The sequence below is a fragment of the Gorilla gorilla genome, chromosome 21 (assembly GCF_029281585.2).
Source record: "Gorilla gorilla gorilla isolate KB3781 chromosome 21, NHGRI_mGorGor1-v2.1_pri, whole genome shotgun sequence".
In the NCBI taxonomy this organism is placed as follows: domain Eukaryota; kingdom Metazoa; phylum Chordata; class Mammalia; order Primates; family Hominidae; genus Gorilla; species Gorilla gorilla.
The window spans coordinates 27,997,599-28,017,823 of record NC_073245.2 but is presented as its reverse complement, the minus strand read 5'-3'; the positions used below and the strand labels follow the sequence as shown (position 1 = coordinate 28,017,823).

The 20,225-nt window shown below is 46.6% G+C and overlaps 1 protein-coding gene and 1 pseudogene across 1 annotated transcript in view; one reads left to right on the top strand and one right to left on the bottom strand.

Annotated features, from left to right (window-relative positions):
- OVOL2 (ovo like zinc finger 2) overlaps nt 1–19,971 on the top strand; it is a 61,049-nt gene extending 41,078 nt beyond the window's left edge. Inside the window, exon 5 of the mRNA XM_055372916.2 lies at nt 19,577–19,971. The gene's annotated coding sequence lies outside the window, so the exon portion shown is untranslated. The remainder of the gene's footprint in view (nt 1–19,576) is intronic.
- Nucleotides 5,461–5,901, bottom strand: LOC101149154 (prothymosin alpha-like; annotated as a pseudogene).
- Nucleotides 19,972–20,225: the final 254 nt, after the last annotated feature.

Below are 20,225 nucleotides of genomic sequence, written 5' to 3'. Positions count from 1 at the left end.
TGTTTGGCACTTTGCATTTTTCTTTTTTTTAATTTTAAATTTTAATTGTTGTGGGTACATAGTAGGTGTTATATGCATTTTTCTTTTAATAGTACATCTAGTAGTTCTTTCCAAAATAGTACAAAAAAGTGTTCTCATACAAAAAAATTAGCCGGGCATGGTGGTGTGTACCTGTAATCCCAGCTACTTGGGAGGCTGAGGCAAGAGAATCGCTTGAAACTGGGAGGCAGGGGTTGGAGTGAGCCAAGACTGTGACACTGCACTCCAGCCTGGGCGACAGAGTGGACTCCATCGCAAAAAAAAAAAAAAAAAAAAGTGTTTTCATTCTTCTTTACAGCTATCTGGTATTGTATTATATGGATGTGCCATAATTTAGGCTATCAGTCTTCTATTGATAGGCAGTAACATTATTTCCAATATTTTGCTACTATGGAGAATGCTACAATGAGTAATATACATATGTCATTTCATATAGGTGCAAATATATCTGTGGGATAAATTCCCAGAAATGCAATGGTTAGAGCTAACAATTTCATACAATTAAGGGTCATTTGTAGTTCCTTCTTCTGTGAACTGCTTTAATGCCCCTTTTTCCACTGGGGTGTTGGTCTTTTTCTCTGCCTAACTTCTAGGAGTTTTGGGTTTTTTTTCAAAATATATCAGGAAGTTTGGCCCATTATGATGTAAGCTACTGGTTTTTATAATGTTGATAGATACAGCTCAATTACCCTACCCAGAGGTTGTATTGTTTGTGATATGTGAGAGTGCCTGTGACCTCACCACCCTGCCAGTGTTGTCTTGCTATGGTTTGGGATGTCTGCCAATCTGATATGGAAGAAATAGGTTTTTGGTGTAATTTTATATTTTTGTTATATTTGAGAGAGAGTTAATGTTTTTTCATATGATTAAGGGCCATTTGTACAGTCTATGTGCGTGGGATTGGTTCCAGGACTGCTACAGATACCAAAATCCACAGATGTTCAAGTCCCTGATGTAAAATGATGTAGTACTGGCTGGGCACCGTGGCTCACGCCTGTAATCCCCGCACTTTGGGAGGCCAAGGCGGGCAGATCACTTGAGCTCAGGAGTTCAAGACCAGCCTGGGCAACATGGGAAAACCCTACTTCTACCAAAAATACAAAAAATTTTCCAGGTTGGTGGCACAGGCCTGTAGTCCCAGCTACTCGGGAGGCTGAGGTGGGAGGATCGGATCGCTTGAGCCTGGGAGGCAGAGGTTGCAGTGAGCCAAGATGGCTCCACCGTACTCCAACCTGGGTGACAGAGTGAGACCCCATCTCAAAAAAAAAAAAAAGGTATAGTATTTGCATATAACCTACGCGCATCCTTCCATATATATGTGTGTGTGTGTGTATATATATACGTCCATATATACGGATATATATATATATATGGAGATATATATATATATATATGGAGATATATATATATATATATGGAGATATATATATATATATATATATGGAGATATATATATATATATATATATATATATAAAACTTCTAGGAGTTTTGGGGATCTTTTCAAAATATATCAGGAAGTTTGGCCCATTATGATGTAAGTTGCTGGTTTTTATAATGTTGATAGATATGGCCTAATTATAGATAGATAGATAGATAGATAGATATAGATATACACATACATAGATACACACACACCACACACACACACATATATGTGTGTATTTTTAAAGATGAGGTCTCACTATGTGGTCCAGGCTTGTCTCAAACTCCTGAACTCAAGTGATCCTCTCGCCCCGGCCTCCCAAAGTGCTAGGATTACAGGCATAAGCCACCACTTCCAGCCATTCCATATACTTTAAATCATTTCTACATTACTTATAATAGCTAATACTATGTAAATGCTATATAAATAGTAGTTATGCTTTGTTGTTTTTTATTTATATTATTTTTATTAGGTTTTTTCCTTTTTTTTTTTTTTTTTGTTGAGACAGGGTCTCATTCTGTTGCCCAGGCTGGAGTGTAGTGGCATAATCTTGGCTCACTGCAGCCTTGACCTCCCAGGCTCAGGTGATCCTCCTACCCAAGCCTCCTGAGAAGTTGCGACTACAAGCATGTGCCATTACGCCCAGTTAATATTTTGTAGAGACAGGGTCTCACTATGTTACCCAGGCTGGTCTCAAGCAGTTCTCCGACCTCGGCCTCCCAAAGTGCTAGGATTACAGGCATGAGCCACTGCTCCTGACCCCAAATATTTTCAACCTGTCGTTGGTTGAATCCACAATGTAGAACTCTTGGATACAGAGGGCTGACTTTATAGTCCCCTTTTCTGTGAACTGCCTGCCTGAATGTCCATTTTCCCACTGGGTTTCTGCCTAGCTTGGACTTTTTTTTCTGCCTAATCTCCAGAAGTTTTTTGTTTCTTTGGCTTTTCTGTTTTTGTTTTTGTTTTTGTTTTTGAGATGGAGTCTTGTTCTGTCGCCCAGGCTGGAGTGCAATGGCGTGGTCTCGGCTCACTGCAACCTCCGCCTCCCAGGTTCAAGCAATTATCCTGCCTCAGTCTCCCAAGTAGCTAGGATTACAGGTGCCCGCCACCACGCCTGGCTAATTTTTGTATTTTTAGTAGAGATGGAGTTTCACCCTGTTGGCCAGGCTGGTCTCAAACTCCTGACCTCGTGATCCGCCCGCCTCAGCCTCCCAAAGTGCTGGGATTACAGGTGTGAGCCACCGCACCTGGCCTGATTGTGCTCATTCTGTTTTGTTGTTGTTGTTGTTGTTGTGACCAAGCAGAAGTTTTTTATTTTTATGTACTTTGAGTTGATCCATCTTTTTCTTTCTTTCTTCCTTTCTTTTTTTTTTTTCCTTTGAGTAGAGATGTCTTGCTATGTTGCCCAGGTTGGTCTCAAACTCCTGAGCTCAAGCAATCCGCCTGCCTCGGCCTCCCAAAGGGCTGGGGTGACAGGTGTGAGCCACTGCACCCAGCCCATCTTTTTCTTTAATGGCTGCTGGAGACTGAGGCGTAGCTAGAAAGGCTTTCCTACTCCAAGGCGACATCAGAATGCTACGGGGCTTTTTTCTAGGACTTGAATGGCTTCATTTTACCATGTATAAATCTTTGATCCGCTTGGACTATTTCCTGGTGTATAGTGGGAGGTATGGATCCAACTTTATCATTTTCCAGATGGCTGACAAGAGATATTTTTTAGCAGGGAGCTGGTCCAAAACACACCAGAGAACACTTTCTTCAGGAAAAGGTCACATGCCTCAGCAGAAGGTGTTGCGAATTATAGTAAGGAGCAGTTTTCTTTAATTAGCAGTTTTCTTTAATTCATTTGTTCAACAAATATTTTTCAAGTGCCCACTGTGTGCTAGGTACTTTTCTAGATACTGAGGCTAGAAAAAATAGACAAAAGTTTCTGCCTTCAAGGAACTCACGTTCTCTTGGAGGGGGGTGTGGGTAGACAATAGAGAAGCAAGTAAATACACATTATGTTAGACTCTATAGAGAAAAATTAAATGAGGTGCTCTGGTTACTATGACCATGCAATTAGATGGGCCCAAACTTATGGATTCTGTGGGTCAAAGATTTGGACAGGGCCTAGCATAGGGGAACAGGAGCAGCTTTCCCTGCCCCACCATGGCTGGGACCTCAGCTGAAAGACTCAAAGGCTGGGGCCTGGGCTTCATCTGAAGGCCCATTCTCTCGTGAACCTGGTAGTTCATGCTGGTGGTTGGCTAGGGGCCTCAATTCCTCTCCACATGGACCTCTCCTTATGGTCTCCTCTCTGTGTGGGGGGGTTTGGGCTCCAAGGACATGGTAGGTTCCAAAGGAGAAGGTCCTAAGAGGAAGAGGCAGGTGGAGGCTGTGTCACAAATTAAGAGCTGGCCTCAAAAGTCCTGCAGCGTTGCTTCTGTCACAGTTTGCTTATTAGAAGCCGGTTACTAAAGGCTGGTTCATATTCAAGGCGAGAGAAAGAAAACTCTCCTGGCCAGGTGTGGTGGCTCACGCCTGTAATCCCAGCATTTTGGGAGGCCAAGGCAGGTGGACGGCTTGAGGCCAGGATTCGAGACCAGCCTGGCCAACATGGTGAAACCCCATCTCTACCAAAAATACAAAACTTAGCTGGGTGTGGTGGTACGTGCCTGTAGTCCCAGCTACTCAGAAGGCTGAGGCATGAGAATTGCTTGAACCGGAAGATGGAGGTTGCAGTGAAATGAGATTGCACCACTGCACTCCAACCTGGGTGACAGAGTGAGACCCTGTCTCAAAAAAAGAGGAAAAAAAGAAAACTCTCTTGATGGGAGGAATGGTTCTAGAAGAACTTGTGGGAACATACGTAACTGTAGCCATTGTTAGAAAATTTAATTTACCATGTAAGAGAAGGAGAGCTGGGATGAGGTGGAGGTGATGTTGATAGAGATTGGTGTCATTTTGTTTTGATTTTTTTGAGACAGGGTCTTGGTCTGTTGCCCAGGCTGGAGTGCAGTGGTGCAAACATAGCTCACCGCAGCTTTGAACTCCTGGGCTCAAAGGATCCTCCTGCCTCAGCCTCCCGAGTGGCTAGAACTACAGGTATGCACCACCATGCCCAGCTAATCTGTATGTATATTTTGGAGAGATGGGGTCTTGCTATGTTGTCCAGACTGGTCTTGAATTCTTGGCCTCAGGCAATCCTCTTGCCACAGCCTCACAAAGTGCTGTGATTACGGGCATGGGCTACCGCGCCCAGCTGATGTCATTTTTGTTGTTGTTAGAACAACTCAGGAAAATAAAATTCCTGTTTATTGTTGGACAACATTGTTTCACACATACCTCAAATAGGCAATAAATAAATAAATAAATAAATAAACAGCAACTTCATAGACAGAAAAGGAAAAAAAAGAAACCTTTTATCTTTGGCCCTTTTAACCATCTCATACAAACCAACTACTTATAGTACAGCTAAGTACGTACACACAAAAAAGTTGCTGGAATGCTCAGAATAAGATTGCTTTTCTGTTGTCGTTTTTGCTTGTCTTACAAGGTTTTTTTCTCCTTTGAGATTATAAAGAACATGGTCACACCACAAGTGAAGTTAGAAGCAGGACAGAGAACGCTCTGAAGGCTGGTTTGGTCATCTGAGATCATTAAAAATGGCTGACCCTAACAATATGTACAAAAATATAAAATGTAAATTAAAAAATACAGACAAATTTCCTTTTTAAAGTATTTTTAAGGAAAAAAGCAGGGCCTTGGGAAGTTTTGGTTCTTTTTTCCTCCCCTGTTGTAAATTCTCATGGTTTGGGTTGGGTGGTGGAGAGCACGTGTCATCTGCGGGTGGCACTGCCCTCGGTGGGCGGGTGGGCTGTGTCATCTGCGGGTGGCACTGCCCGCAGTGGGTGGGTGAGCGGGCCTCAATACTCAAAGGTGACCACATGTAGATTCTGAGATGGGAAGTGGAGGGTGAATAGGTCACCCTCCAAACATTTCCTTTTTTGCTGTCTAGTCACCCTCGTTGGTCTTCTGCTTCTTGGTATAGGCATCATCATTCTCATCATCTTCAGCTGCCCGCTTGACCTAGCGGACTCAGCTTCCTCGTCTTCATCACCATCCTCTTCCTCACCATCGCCTTCTTCTTCCTCCTCGTCTTCCTCCCCACCTTCTTCCTCTTCTTCGTCTACTTCATTGTCAGCTTCCTGCTCCCCATTTTCCTCATTAGCCTTCCCATTAGCAGGGGTGTCTCTTCCATTTTCCGCTTCTTCCACAGCTTCCTTCTTCTTTAAGTCCTTGGTGGCGATTTTGGAGCTGGTGTCTACGGCTGCGTCTGACATGGTCCGGCACGCCAGTGATCCGATGCAGGGGATTAAAAAGAAAGCGAGAGTTCAGGGACTCTGGTGATAAAGTGTCCGGAGTCCGCAGCGGTAAAGGCGGCTGCAGTGAGCAAGGAGCCGGACAAGGAACAATGCAAAGATGGCTTTTCAGAGCAGCCAGTGGGTGATGTCATTTTTTTATACAGGAGTCAGGGACCTGTGACCAGAAAGGAGTGAAAGAAGAAGCCCTGTCCTTATGTGGGAAGCATTCCAGGCAGAGGGAAGAGCAAAGTCAAAGGCCAGGCTGAAGTGGGAGTGTGCTTGACTTACCTGGAGAGCGTGAGAACTGGTGTAGCTTACGTGGAGTGAGAAGAGATGGTGAACATGTGAATGAGGTCAGAGCGGTTGCAGGAAACAGATTGCTGCTGTAGGCCATTTTAAAGACTTTTGATTTTCCTCTGAACTGCCGAGTATTTTCAGCAGAGGAGTAACATGATCTCACTTATTTTTAACAGGCTTACTCTGGCTGCTGTGAAAACAGATTTGGGGGTAAGAGGCAAGTCTAGAAGTGGGGGATCAACTAGGAGGCCATTGCAAAGATAAAGGCAGGACACGATGAATGCTTGGACCAGGATGATAGTGGAGGAGGTGAGAAATGGCCGGATGCTGGATATGTCTCTTATAATAGAGCTAACTGGATTTGCTGATGGATTGGAGTGGGTTAATGGATAGACCATACAACTTATTTGTCTGGGGAAGTTCAGGTTTATATAATGAATTATACAGTCACCCTAGTACTGAGAAAAAGAGAGGAGCCAGGAATGACTCCAGACTGGCATGGTGGTTCACACCAGTAATCCCAGCACTTTGGGAGGCCAAGGCAGGAGGATTGCTTGAGGCCAAGAATTTGAGACCAGCCTGGGCAATATAGCAAGACCCTGTCTCTACAAAATAGTTTTAAAATTAGCCAGGCACCTGTCACTAACCTGTAATCCCAGCTACTTGGGAGGCTGAGGCTGTAGGATCACTTGAGCCCTGGAGTTCGAGTCTAGCCTGGGCAGCGTATGAGACCCTGTTTCTTGAAAAAAAAAAAAAAAGAAAAGAAAAGTGTTGTAAGGATTGTTACAGATATCGCCTGTTGTCAGGTGGTTTGCTGGCACAGCTTGGAGAGCTGCTGAGGCCCACGGGCCAGCTTGTCCCTGCCATGCAGCCCTAGATTGCTCTGCTCTGAAACATCGCCCTGCTGACCCGACCACATTTGCGTTTTGAGTTTTCTGTCCTCCCCTCACTGACAGCTGGCATTTTCCTTCTTGTTCCAGGCCTCTCCTCCTTTAATCCAGGGCTCGCCAGGCTATGACTGCTTGGTAACTGACTTCCCGAGTACACCAGGATCATAGGTGAATGAGAGGTTGTCCTGTGACTGTCGGTCATGGCATGGGCTACTTTGAAGGCTTTTTTTTTCTTCTTCATTTTCCCTGGATAATTGCTTATTTGAAAGCAACTTTTGGATAAGTTGACTGGAACTATAAAAATTATTTTTTTGGCTGGGCACGGTGGCTCACACCTGTAATCTCAGCACTTTGGGAGGCCGAGGGGGGCGGACCACGAGGTCAGGAGATCGAGACCATCCTGGCTAACATGGTGAAACCCTGTCTCTACTAAAAATACAAAAATTAGCCGGGCGTGGTAGCAGGCACCTGTAGTCCCAGCTACTCGGGAGGCTGAGGCAGCAGAATGGTGTGAATCCAGGAGGTGGAGCTTGCGGTGAGCCAAGATCACGCCACTGCACTCCAGCCTGGGTGACAAAGAGAGACTCCGTCTCTTAAAAAATATATATATAAATATATATATATGTATGTATGTATTTGTTGTTGTTGTTGTTGTTGCATTAATTCAGTCATGCAGTTTTTGCTAGAGGCCCAATATAGTGTTAGCACCAACTGGGGTTACAGAGATGGGCTGGTTAGTTCATTGGTACAACAAATACTATTTAATGGTTGTGGGCCTACGGATGAAACAGACAGACATCCCTGTCTGTTTCAGGTTTACATTCTAGAGTGAGAAGGTAAACAAGACAATAGGGACATCAGTAAAATATCAGGCATGCAGTGGTGCCGAGTGCCACAGAGAGACCATCAGGCAGAGAGGCAGCCGGAGGGTGCTGGGAGCAGGGGCTGCAGTTGAAACAGGGCCGTTCTGGGCAGCATGCGAACCCAGCAGTGGGGATGGGGCGGAGATGTCCCCAGCTTCAGAACCCACCAGTTATGGATCAAGGCAGGTCCAGTGCTTCTCATCCCACTAGGAATAACTCCTGAATCCCTCTCCGTGGCCTGTGGCTGGGACAGTCTGGCCCCTGGCTGCCTCCTGACCTCGTCGTTTATCTCTTCTCTCTGCTGTTCAGCTCCCGCCACAGTGGCCTGTTTTTTTCCTTGCTGCTCCCGCAGCACAGCCCTGACTCGGGGCCTTTGCGTGACCCCTCAGTGCTGCAGGGCCCACTCCTTCCTCTGTCCTGGTCTCTGCTTAGCCAGCACATGGTCAGGGAGGCCTGGGTGGCCAGCCCGCAAGGAGCCAGGCCTCCCAGCACCCCTTCCCTTGTGTAGCCTCCTCCCATTTCGGATCTCAGCCGGTCCTGGCTTTAACTAAACAGGACGTGGCAGGCGTGATGCCCTGCCAATTCCAGGCCTAAGCCTTGACACAGCCTGGCAGCTTCTGCTTCTAAATTTCAGGAGCCCCGAGCTGTCATGTAAAGAAGTCTGGCTGCTTTGCTGGAAAGGCCAAATGGAGAGACCACGTGAGAGGCCACCATAGACAGGCCTTGTGGAGAGGGAAAGGTGCTGAGACTACCTGGAAGGGGAGCCCAGTTGACCAAACACCCCCCACTGAGCCCATCACCACAGCCATCCCTGCCAGGACACCAAACATGTAAGTGAGGCATCCCGGCCGTTCCAGCCTGGCCAAGCGCCAGTGGACTGTAGCTGCAGAGAAAATCTGCATAGAACAAAAGAACTGCCAAGCTGAGCGCAGTTAGTCCACAGAATCATGAGAGATAAGCAAATGATTGTTGTTTCAAGTCACTTAGTCTTGAGGTGGCTTAGCATGCAGTGAGATGACTGGAACACCTCCCCTGGCCACCCAAACTCAAATACTCAAATTGCATTTTCTTTCCTTTGCTTTTCTTCTTCCTTTTTTTTTTTTTTTTTGACAGAGTCTGGCTCTGTCGCCCAGGCTGGAGTGCGATGGTGCAATCTTGGCCCACTGCAACCTCCACCTCCCAGGTTCAAACCATTCTCCTGCCTCACTCTCCCAAGTAGTTGGGACTACAGGCGTCCGCCACCATGCCCAGCTAATTTTTATATTTTTTGGTAGAGACAGGGTTTTGCCATGTTGGCCAGGCTGGTCTCGAACTCCTGACCTCAGGTGATCCACCCGCCTTGGCTTCCCAAAGTGCTAGGATTACAGGTGTGAGCCACTGCACCTGGCCCCTGTGCTTTTCTTCACACTTAAAATCTCCTGACATTTGTACATATATTTGTTTACTGTCCAGCCCTCCCACAGGTCTGTAATCTCGACGAGGTGGGGAATTTTGTTGAATTTGCTCACTGCTTTCTTCCTGGAGCTCAAGACAGTGCCTAGATCAACACAGGCACTCAATAAATATTTGTAGAAAGAATGTATAAGTATCCATGGCCAGGCGCGGTGGCTCACACCTGTAATCTCAGCACTTTTGGAGGCCAACGTGGGCAGATCATTTGAGCCCAGGAGTATGAGAACGGCCTGGGCAACATAGGGAGACCTTCTCTCTAAAATAAATTTAAAAAAAAATAGGCCCGGCACGGTGGCTCATGCCTGTAATCCTAGCACTTTGGGAGGCTGAGGTGGGTGGATCACTTGAGGTCAAACGTTCGAGACCAGCCTGGCCAACAAAGTGAAACCCCATCTCTACTAAATATACAAAAAATTAGCCAGGCATGGTGGCGCACGCCTGTAATCCCAGCTGGTTGGAGAGGCTGAGACAGGAGAATTGCTTGAACTGGGGAGGCGGAGGTTGCAGTGAGCTGAGATCATCCCATTGCACTCCAGCCTGGGTGACAGAGCGAGACTTCATCTCAAAAAAAAAAAAAGAAAAGAAAAAAATTTAAATAATAAATAAATATCCAATCTTCTAAGATCCAAACAGTCCTGCTTTTAGAATGACCCCTTTACCCTGAGAAAACAAAACAGTACAAAACACTCAATACCCAGCTTGTAGGGGCACACGCTGTTCTGCGAGGTACATCCTGCAACTGACCTCAGGCATGAAAATCCACACATTTTTCTTGAACTGCACCATGGAAGATTGATTGGAAAAAGAACTGAACATTTAAAAATAAACAATGACTTTAAACAAACTGAGTTCTATGTTTGGACAATCTCCTCTGTTCTGGGAGGAAGGGGTGAAGAGCACCCAGGGCAGAGGGCCCTGCTCTAGCTGCCCTTGAGTCCCAGGGCCCCCTCCTGTAGCCTTCGCCACATACCAGTTCCCCCGCAAGAGGCCTCCTGAGCTCTGGGAGTCCTGCCTTCTACGCAAAGGGGCAGATTTGTGTCACCACCACCGTCCACACAGTTGCTATTTTCGTTGTCTCCCCTGTTCTGTCAGCCTGACATTTCCCCAGCCGATTCCAAGCCCAGCGTACCATTTTAGCTGACGTGGGTGAGCGTTTCGTGGGGACAGCAGATGGATGGAATGACAAATAGCAGGATGGTGGGGACAGCTGAGAAGTGCTTTTTCCTGTGTCGGATCTGTTGGCTGTGCACGTGCCCCGACGTAGTCTAGACACACTGTGAGGGCGGCGCATGTGCCAGGGCCCAGCCGGCGCGCGGGCTTCCATTTCTTTCTTTGCTGCTAATCGTGCCCATTCACACAGCCAATCAGCCAACTAGCCAGTTGTCTTGGTTTGAGCTCCAGCAGAAGCAGACCCCAAGATAGTAGTTTCTTTGACCCAGAAAGCGTGAGATGGTAGAGGGGAAGTGAGACTGAAAGAGAAGGCAGAGTGGTTATGAGCAGTCACTGCTGTGGACAGCCAGGGCTCAGTGCTGCTGGGTCTGGCCAGGTGACTGTGCAGAACCTGCCCCAGGGTTGTCCCGTGCTGGGCTATTCATCCACTAACTGCTGGTTTTCATTGCTTTAGTGTTGCCCCAGGGTGTTAACTCCATGGAACTTTGGCCTGATCTGCACCCAGGCAAAACCCGCAGGCAGAAATTCTCAGGTTCTTAGTAAGAAGCCATCATTTGGAACAGCGAGTGTGAGGGTATGGTCATTTGTAACACTGACCTGTGTGTCTGCCACATACCAGGCACTGAGTTAGACCAGGGGCAGAGGGAACATAAAATGGGAGGTTTAGGCTGGGCACGGTGGCTCGTGCATGTAATCTCAGCACTTTGGAAGGCTGAGTCGGGTGGATCATTTGAGGTCAAAAGTTTGAGACCAGCCTAGGCAACATTGCAAGACCCCTGTCTCTACAAAAAATGTTAAAATCAGCCAGGCATAGTAGCACATGCCTACAGTCCCAGCTACATGAGAGGCTGAGGTGGGAGGATCACTAGAGTCCAGGAGTTCGAGGCTGCAGTGAGCCATGTTGGCACCAGTGTTGCACTCCAGCCCGGGCAACAGAGCAAGTCACTGTCTCAAAAAAATAATAATAATTTAAAAGTTGGAGGCTTGCCCAGAGTCTAGTGGGGAGATGGATATACGAGCAGATGTGGTGAATACCTTGGCAGAGCCCCGTGTCAAATGCAACAGGAGGCAGAACAACCACGGACCATTCCTGGGAAGCTTCGCAGCGCAGGGAACATGAGCTGGGTCTTGTGAGCAAGACTCGAGTTCAGGGTTACGTAAGTGTAGTTCACAGTTCACAGTCTCTCCACACATATGGTGGCTGCCTTCCATGATGGGACAGCTGGGACTCCCCGTCAGTTAGAAGTTCTTGGAATTCCTAACCAGGGAGCTGCTTCTTGAGCATTCAGCAAAGAAACCTACCAAAGGAAGGGGCAGAGGCCTCTTGATCAATTCCATGTCCTGGAGTGACACCTGAGCTGCCGTGCAGGGAGTGAGGGCTGCCTGGTCGTCCTGGTGACAAGCTGGAGGTCCTGGAACTGGAAAGCAGTTGGAGAGGCCACCAGTCCTCTCACCTCTAGGCCCTACCACTGGCTGGCTCCTTGATTTTAGAGGCCCCCATGGATGGGGGAGGGATGCCATCGCACTGTCATTTGTTCTCCTGCTTAATGAGCTGGTTCTCCCTCACAGCTCACCTCCTCATGCCTAGCCTCAGGGAATAGCCTTACAATCTGCTCTATTTATTCAGCATTTTACAGACTATGAGGGCTTGTGGCATGTAGGCTCACAATTGGTTCTTACAGGGACCCTGTGAGGCAGGCAAGCTGTCATTAACTGCATTTTTCTTGAGAATCCCCAGGCCTCCAAATGTCGACAGGTGAGTTCAAGGTTACACAGCTAGGAGGTGGAAAGTCCCTGAGCCACACCAGGTCTTTGCCCCATGTCCTATATGTGTCTCGAGCTTCATGAAGGGGAAAGTTGTTAAACGGGCAATTTTCTCCCTTGTTTCTGGTCTAGCCTCAGCATTTCCTAAACGACTTGAGACAATTTTATGTACTGTGCTGTGCTGCTCTAAATAACACTGGAGTACACCGCAAAAAAGTGTATCCATTTTCTATATTTCTGATTCTATTTGGAAGAAAATCTCTGTAGATAACACAGCCTTTGTCACTGGCCTTTTGTTCAAATATCTTCTTTTTATAAAAGAGACAGCAGCCCTCAGATTCTGCTTTTGGAAAGCAGAAGTGAGTTAGAATTAATAGCCCTGGTTTGTGGTTGTTTTTGAAACAGAGTCTCACTCTTGCTCAGGCTGGAATGCAGTGGTGCGATCTCAGCTCACTGCAACCTCCACCTCCTGGGTTCAAGCAATTCTTGTGCCTCAGCCTCCCGAGTAGCTGGGATTACAGGCATGTGCCACCATGCCCGACTAATTTTTGTATTTTTAGTAGAGACTGTTGGCCAGGCTGGTCTCGAACTCCTGACCTCAAGTGATCCGCCCACCTCGGCCTCCCAAAGTGCTGGGATTACAGGTGTGAGTCACCGCACCCAGCTTTGTTTGTTTGTTTGTTTGTTTGTTTTTGAGACGGAGTCTCGCTCCATTGCCCAAGCTGGAGTGCAGTGGCATGATCTCGGCTCACTGCAACTTCCACCTCCTGGGTTCAAACGATTCTCCTGCCTCAGCCTCCTGAGTAGCTGGGATTACAGGTGTGTGCCACCACACCTGGCTGATTTTTGTATTTTTAGTAGAGACGGGGTTTCACCATGTTGGCCACGCTGGTCTCGAACTCTTAACCTCAGGTGATCCACCTGCCTCGGCTCCCAAAGTGCTGGGATTACAGGCGTGAGCCACCGTGCCTGGTCGTTTTTTTTTTTTTTCTTTGGAGAGACAGGGTTTCCCCCATGTTGCCCAGGCTGGTCTCAACCTCCTGAGCTCAAGTGATTCCCTTGCCTTGAGCTCAAGTGATTCCCTTGCCTTGGGCACCCAGCATGCTGGGATTACAGGTGTGAGCCATCATGCTCGGCCACTGCTTTGTGTTTACTGTATTTATTTTAAAATAAATAAATTTATTTATTGCCTTCTATTTAGGGCAGGTGATAGTCACTTCCCATTGTAGTAGTTAACATGCTTCATGCTTCCTTTTGAAATTAATTTCTTTTTTTTTTTTTTTTTTTGAGACAGAGTTTCGCTCTTGTTGCCCAGGCTGGAGTGCAATGGTGCGATCTCAGCCCATAGCAACCTCCGCCTCCCAGGTTCAAGCAATTCTTCTGCCTCAGCCTCCCGAGTAGCTGGGATTACAGGCATGTGCCATCACTCCTGGCTGCTTTTGTATTTTTAGTAGAGATGAGGTTTGTCCATGTTGGTCAGGCTGGTCTCGAACTCCCGACCTCAGGTGATCTGCCCGCCTCGGCCTCCCGAAGTGCTAGGATTACAGGCGTGAGCCACCGCGCCCAGCCTGAAATTAATTTCTTTAAATAAAAAGAGTGGGGCTGGGCACGGTGGCTCACGCCTGTAATCCCAGCACTTTGGGAGGCTGAGGCAGGCAGATCATGAGGTCAGGAGATCGAGACCATCCTGGCTAACATGGTAAAACCCCATCTCTATTAGAAGTACAAAAAAATTAGCAGGACATGGTGGTGTGCGCCTGTAGTCCCAGCTACTTAGGAGGCTGAGGCAGGAGAATCACTTGAAACCGGGAGGCAGAGGTTGCAGTGAGCCGAGATTGTGCCACTGCACTCCAGCCTGGCAACAGAGCGAGACTCTGTCTAAAAAAAAAAAAAAAAAAAAAGTGAACCTGTTTAGTAGTCTTAAGTGGTCCTCAGATATGGCAAAAACAAAGTTTTTTTGTGGCACAGGAGTGACTGGAGTTTCGGAAATATGAGTTTGCCCAGTAGGGACTGAACTTTTTCATTATGATGATAACAATAAAACAGCTACTATTATGTTATGTGCCAGCTATTTCTAGTCTTTATGAATACCCTATGAAGTAGTTATTATTTTACCCATTTACAGACGAGGATACTGAGGCTCAAAAGCTTTGGATAACTTGCCTGGGTCATGCTGTTAGCATGGTGGGTTGTAAAAATGGGCCCATTATTCCCTTTCCTGTTCCACAGCCCTTTGCCATGTGAGTTTTTGGCTCCTCTCTGCAAGAGGTGGAATTTATTTCTCCATCCTTTGACTCTTGCCTTGGCCACATGACCTGCTTTGGCAAATGAGACATTAGTCAGCACGGCCCAAGCCGAGGCTTGTGAAGTGCTGTGTGCTGGGGCTTGTTCTGCTGCTGTCCGGAATCCTTCTGCTACTGCTGTGTGAATGCGAGCCCAGGTTAGCCCTCTGGAGGATGAGAGTCACCAGGCCCAGGCATCTCCATGGCCCCAGCTGACACCAGGCCAACCCTCAGACATCTAAGTGATGACATCCTAAATCATCTAGCCCCACTTGAGCCAGCACAGACCAGAAATGCTCAGCTTGACCTCAGAATCATGAGAAATAAGTTGCAAACCACTGAATTTGGGGGTGATTTTTATTTACTTGTTTTTGAGACAAGGTCTCACTCTGTCACCCAGACTGGAGTGCTGTGGCACAAACATGACTCACTGCAACCTCTATCTCCCAGGCTCAAGTGATCCTACCAACTCAGCCTCCCAAGTAGCTGGGGCCACAGGCATGTGCCACCACACCCAGCTAGTTTGTTTTATTTTGTTTTTTTCCGTTTTTTCTAGAAGCGAGTCTCACCATGTTGCCCAGGCTGGGTGATTTATTGCACAGCAAAGCTAACTGATAGTGTTAGTGAGGAGAAAAGATGGGGCTGGACCTGGATTTTCTCCCTCCAGCCTTTCCCATGTCAGCAAATAACACGCATGCCCCAAACCTACAATTTACCTTCCATTTATACGTCTTCATCACTCTTCTCATTCAAACCCTCAGGCAAGGCTCCCAAAATACATCTCGAATCTTCCTTCCCAGCACCTCCTCTGCCATTTCTCTAGGCCAGCCTACCTCTTCTATCATCTAGACTGAGAGTCGGCAGACTTACTCTATAGAAGTCCAGATAGTAAATACTTGAGGCTTTGCAGGCCATACAGCCTCTGTTACCTACTTAACCTGCAGCTACAGAAGGAAAGCAGCAAGAGACAAAAGCAAATGGGTGATGCTGTGTTCCAGGAAACCTTGACTTACAGACACTGGAATTCAAATCTTTATAATTTTATAAAAATTATATATGCCATAAAAAGACTCTACTTTTGATTTTTTTTCAAACATTTAAAAATGTAAAAACAACTCTTTGCTCACAGACCATATAAAGACTGTATCAGGCAGCAAGCCGGATTTGGTGGATGAGCCAGTGTGCTGACTCCTATTATAATAACTCTGTCTATAATAGTCCAGCCAGGCTGTGCTTCAGCACTTGCCTCCTGCATTCTGCTCTCCAAACAATGCTGATCTGCTTCTGCTGCTGCTGCTGCCGCCTCCTCCTCCTCCCCCTCCTCCTCCTCCCCCTCCTCCTCCTCCCCCTCCTCCTCCTCCTCTTCTTCTTCTTCTTCTTCTTTTTCTTCTTCGTCTTTTAAATAATTTTAATTAAATTAGGCCAGGTACGGTGGCTCATGCCTGTAATCCCAGCACTTTGGGAGGCCGAGGCAGGTGGATCATTTGAGGTCAGGAGTTCGAGACCAGCCTGGTGAAACCCCATCTCTACTAAAAATACAAAAATTAGCCAGGCATGGTGGCGTTGGCATGCACCTGTAATCCCAGCTACTCGGGAGGCTGAAGCAGGAGAATCACTCGAGCCTGGGAGGCAGATGTTGCAGTGAGTCGAAGTGGCACCATTGCATTCCAGCCTGGGCGACGAGAGCAAAACTCCATCTCAAAATAAATAAAATAAAATAGATAAGATAAAATAAAAAAAAATAGAGGTGGAGGTCTCACTATGTTGCCCAGGCTGGTTTCGAACTCCTGGGCTCAAGTGATCTCCTGCCTTGGCCTCCCAAAGTGCTGGGATTACCGGTGAGAGCCACTGCGCTCGGCCCCGATCTTCTTCAAAGGCAATGGAATGGCTTTATTCCCTGCTTATCTCTGTCTTTCCATCTTAGAGTAAAATCTAAACTCCTTACCATGGCATATTGAGTTTGACATCATCTGGTTCCCCCGCCCACTTCTGCAGCCTGCAATTCCTTTCCTTTCCCCACTGCCTTCTGGCCACCCCTGTGTTCTTACAGCTCTTGTAACATGCTGTTCTTTCCTACCTTGGGGCCTTTGAACATGCTGATCCTTCTGCTGGAATATTCTTCCTGTGGCTCTCTGCAGTGCTGGCCACGTTTCCTCCTTTCCTCCTTCAAGTATCATGTTATGTGTCGCCCCTCAGAGGAGCCCTCTCTGACCACACAATCCAAAGTTGCAATTCTCCTCCTGGCTCAGTGATCCTCTGTTTCTTCATGGCACTGTCAATCTGTAATTTTCATACCAACTTTCTCACTTATTAATTGTTTGCCCTTTCTCTAGACTGTCAGCTCCATGCATTTTGCAAAAAACTAGCACAAGGCAGACATGAATATTCAATAAGACATTTGTCGGGTAAAGGAATGAATTACCACCTATGATGGTCAATCTTAGGTGTCAGCGTAACTGGATTAATGATACCCAGAGAGCTGGCGAAGCATTATTTCGAGGCGTCCGTGAGGTGTTTCTGGAAGAAACTGGCATTTGAATCAGTGGACTGAGTAAGGAAGATCCATCCTCACTCAATGTCAGGGGGCACCGTCCATTAGCTGAGGGCCAGGATAACAAAAAGGCAAAGGAAAGGAGGATTTGCTCTGTTTTCTGGAGCTGGAACACCCTTTTTCTCCTGCCCTTGGACATCAGAACTCCAGCTTCTCCAGCTTTTGGACTCTGGGACACCAGTGGCCTCCTGGATTCTCAGGCTTTCAGCCTGAGACTGAGTGCTATCAGGTTCTCTGGTTCTGAGGCTTTTGAACTTGGACGGAGCCATGCTACCAGCTTCCCTGGTTTTCCAGCCTGCAGACAGCAGACCGTAGGACTTCTCAGCCTCCATAATTGTGTGAGCCCATTCCCCTAATAAATCCCCTGTCATATACCTATATCTACAAGCCCTATTGGTTTTAGCTCTCTGATTTATACACCGTCTAACTACAATCCCATGACTTTCTTCAGCATCACATCCTTATCTGTACTGCCTCATTAATCCTATTTTGCAAGTCTTGTTTCACTGAGTCTCCCCTAGTTCTACACAAAGCTTTCATTTCTTTTTTTTTCTTCATATACTCAAAACTTTCAAATCACTGAGCTCACAAGTCAACCCACAGCCTCTTATCAAAGGGGTGACCAGCACTAACCAAATTTCTTTGGTGAGCCATTCTGATACCCAGCTCTTTTTCTGCTGCTCTAGGAAATGGCAGTTTCCTCTGTTGTTTGTCTCTTTACTCATCTCTCTCTTAAAACACTATTCTGGGCCAGACATGGTGGCTCACGCCTATAATCGCAGCACTTTGGGAGGCCAAGGTGGATGGATCACCTGAGGTCAGGAGTTCGAGACCAGCCAGCCAACATGATGAAACCCCGTCTCTACTAAAAATACAAAAAATTAGCCAGGTGCGGTGGTAATGACCAGTAATCCCAGCTACTCGGGAGGCTGAGGCAAGAGAATCGCTTGAATCCAGGAGGCAGAGGTTGTAGTGAGCCAAGATTGTGCCACTGCACTCCAGCCTCGGCGACAGAATGAGACCCTGTCTCAAAAAAATAAATAAATAAAAAGATGTTTTGGGTTCAGATTTGAGAGTTTTTCTCTTTTTGTTTTTCATTTTACTTAAGAAATAGATATAAAATAAGTAGTTTTTTTTGTCTTTTTGTTTGTTTGTTTTTGTTTTGAGACGGAGTCTCGTTCTGCCGCCCAGGCTGGAATGCAGTGATGCAATCTCTGCTCCCTGCAACCTCCCCCTCCCGGGTTCAAGCGATTCTCCTGCCTCAGCCTCCTGAGTAGCTGGGACTACAGGATGTGCCACCATTCCTGGCTAATTTTTTGTATTTTTAGTAGAGACGGGGTTTCACTGTGTTTGTTACATGTACATCTGAAATAGTGAAGTAACAGAAAAAGGTAGAATATGAACAAGAATCAAAGTGGGTGGTAAAAACAAAGGCACCACAAGAGTTCAGTGAAGGGTAGAGTCAGTTCCACGGAGGAAGTAGTTGATCTTTGCCCAGTGCCTATTCCACGTTCAGCATTTGTCACACATTTCCTATGTTAATCTTTCCAGCAACACTGAGGTTAATACTCCTCCCCAAATTACTAGTGAGGAAAAAGGCATGGAGAGCTGAAGTGACTTAGCATTGCACAGCAGGATTTGAACCCACCCCTGCCCAATTCTGAGGCTCCTGCTTCCTGCCCTATACCATTTTGTTTCCTGTGGAGCAGGTAAGACTTGAGCAGATCATCAGTGGGATTGCGGTTCAGGCCCAAGCTCTTAGGCAAGATACGGCTGAACAAAGGGAGGAAGGGAAGTTATTTTATGCAAAGGTGTCAGCACAAACAACAGCTTAGAAATGGGTGAGACTGGTGCAGTAGGACAGTCTAGACTTGCCTAAATGAATGCTTCTAATCACAGTTGACCTTAGCTTGCTGTTCTTTAGAATTTGTTTTCTTTTTTAACTTTTTTTTTTTTTTTTTGAGACAGGGTCTCCCTCTGTCCCCCAGGCTGGAGTGAAGTGGTGTGATCTTCCCTCACTGTAGCCTCTGCCTCCCGGGCACAAGTGGTCCTCCCACCTCAGCCTCCTGAGTAGCTGGGCCTGACTACAGGTGTGCACCACCATGCCTGGCTAATTTTTGTATTTTTTGTAGAGACAGGATTTTGCCATGTTGCCCAAGCTGGTCTTGAACTCCTGGGCTCAAGCAATCTGCCAGCCTCAGCCTCCGAAAATGTCGGGATTACATGCACAAGCCACCGCACACGGCTTCTTTTTTTAAAAAACTTTTAATATGCCATTAATTTAGTGATACTATTACTTAAAGACACATTAGGTTACATTTCAGCAACATTGCTTTTTTACACTGTTACCTTTAATGAACATTTTTGTTCATTACAAAATTGTAGCATGTTACCTAACCTGTTAGATAATATTTGTTATCTAACAGATCTTTAAAACTATATCTATGTCTCTGATGATTAATATCTAACATTTTCATACACTTTTCAATCCTTTTAGAAGTCCTCACAGAGAATGGCTGAGGCTGATTGGGACGCATTAACTGGGCCTCTGGTGAGCCGACTGAGCTGAGTCCCCTGCAGCGCCTGTATGACCTGCACCAACGTGGGAATTGCCATCTCTCCTGCTGGAAAATCAGTGCTGCCTGTGGGAAGCCCGCCCTGGTTGGAGCTGCAGTTTCCTACCAGTTTGGTAAATAGCCTCATTTCTAATTTATCTCACTCCACTTTTCTGAACCAGTGACCCAGATGCATTTGGTAGCGAGGGGCCTCACTGGGCTGTGTAGCCAGGCTTCTATATTATTGTAGTAGAAAAAGTGAGAAGTACAAGCTGCCTGAAAATACAGAGGTAAAGGAAGAACACTCATGTAGTTGATTTTATTCAAAACAGACCTGTGTTGGTGACTAAAATGCCCAAATTACCCGGAGATAGATGTAGGTCCGCCCATTTTTGGCTTCTGCCCCATAATTGCAGTGTACTTCTCTCACCACTAGATGACAGTCGCGTTTTAAAGCAGATTTTATTCACGCATTAATGCTGTTCCAAAAAAAAAAAAACGGTTTTCATACCGTCAGAAGAGGGGCTCACAACTCTTGTGTTAGAGAATATGCGAGAAATCAGGAAATTTCAGACACCACTGGTGGGACAT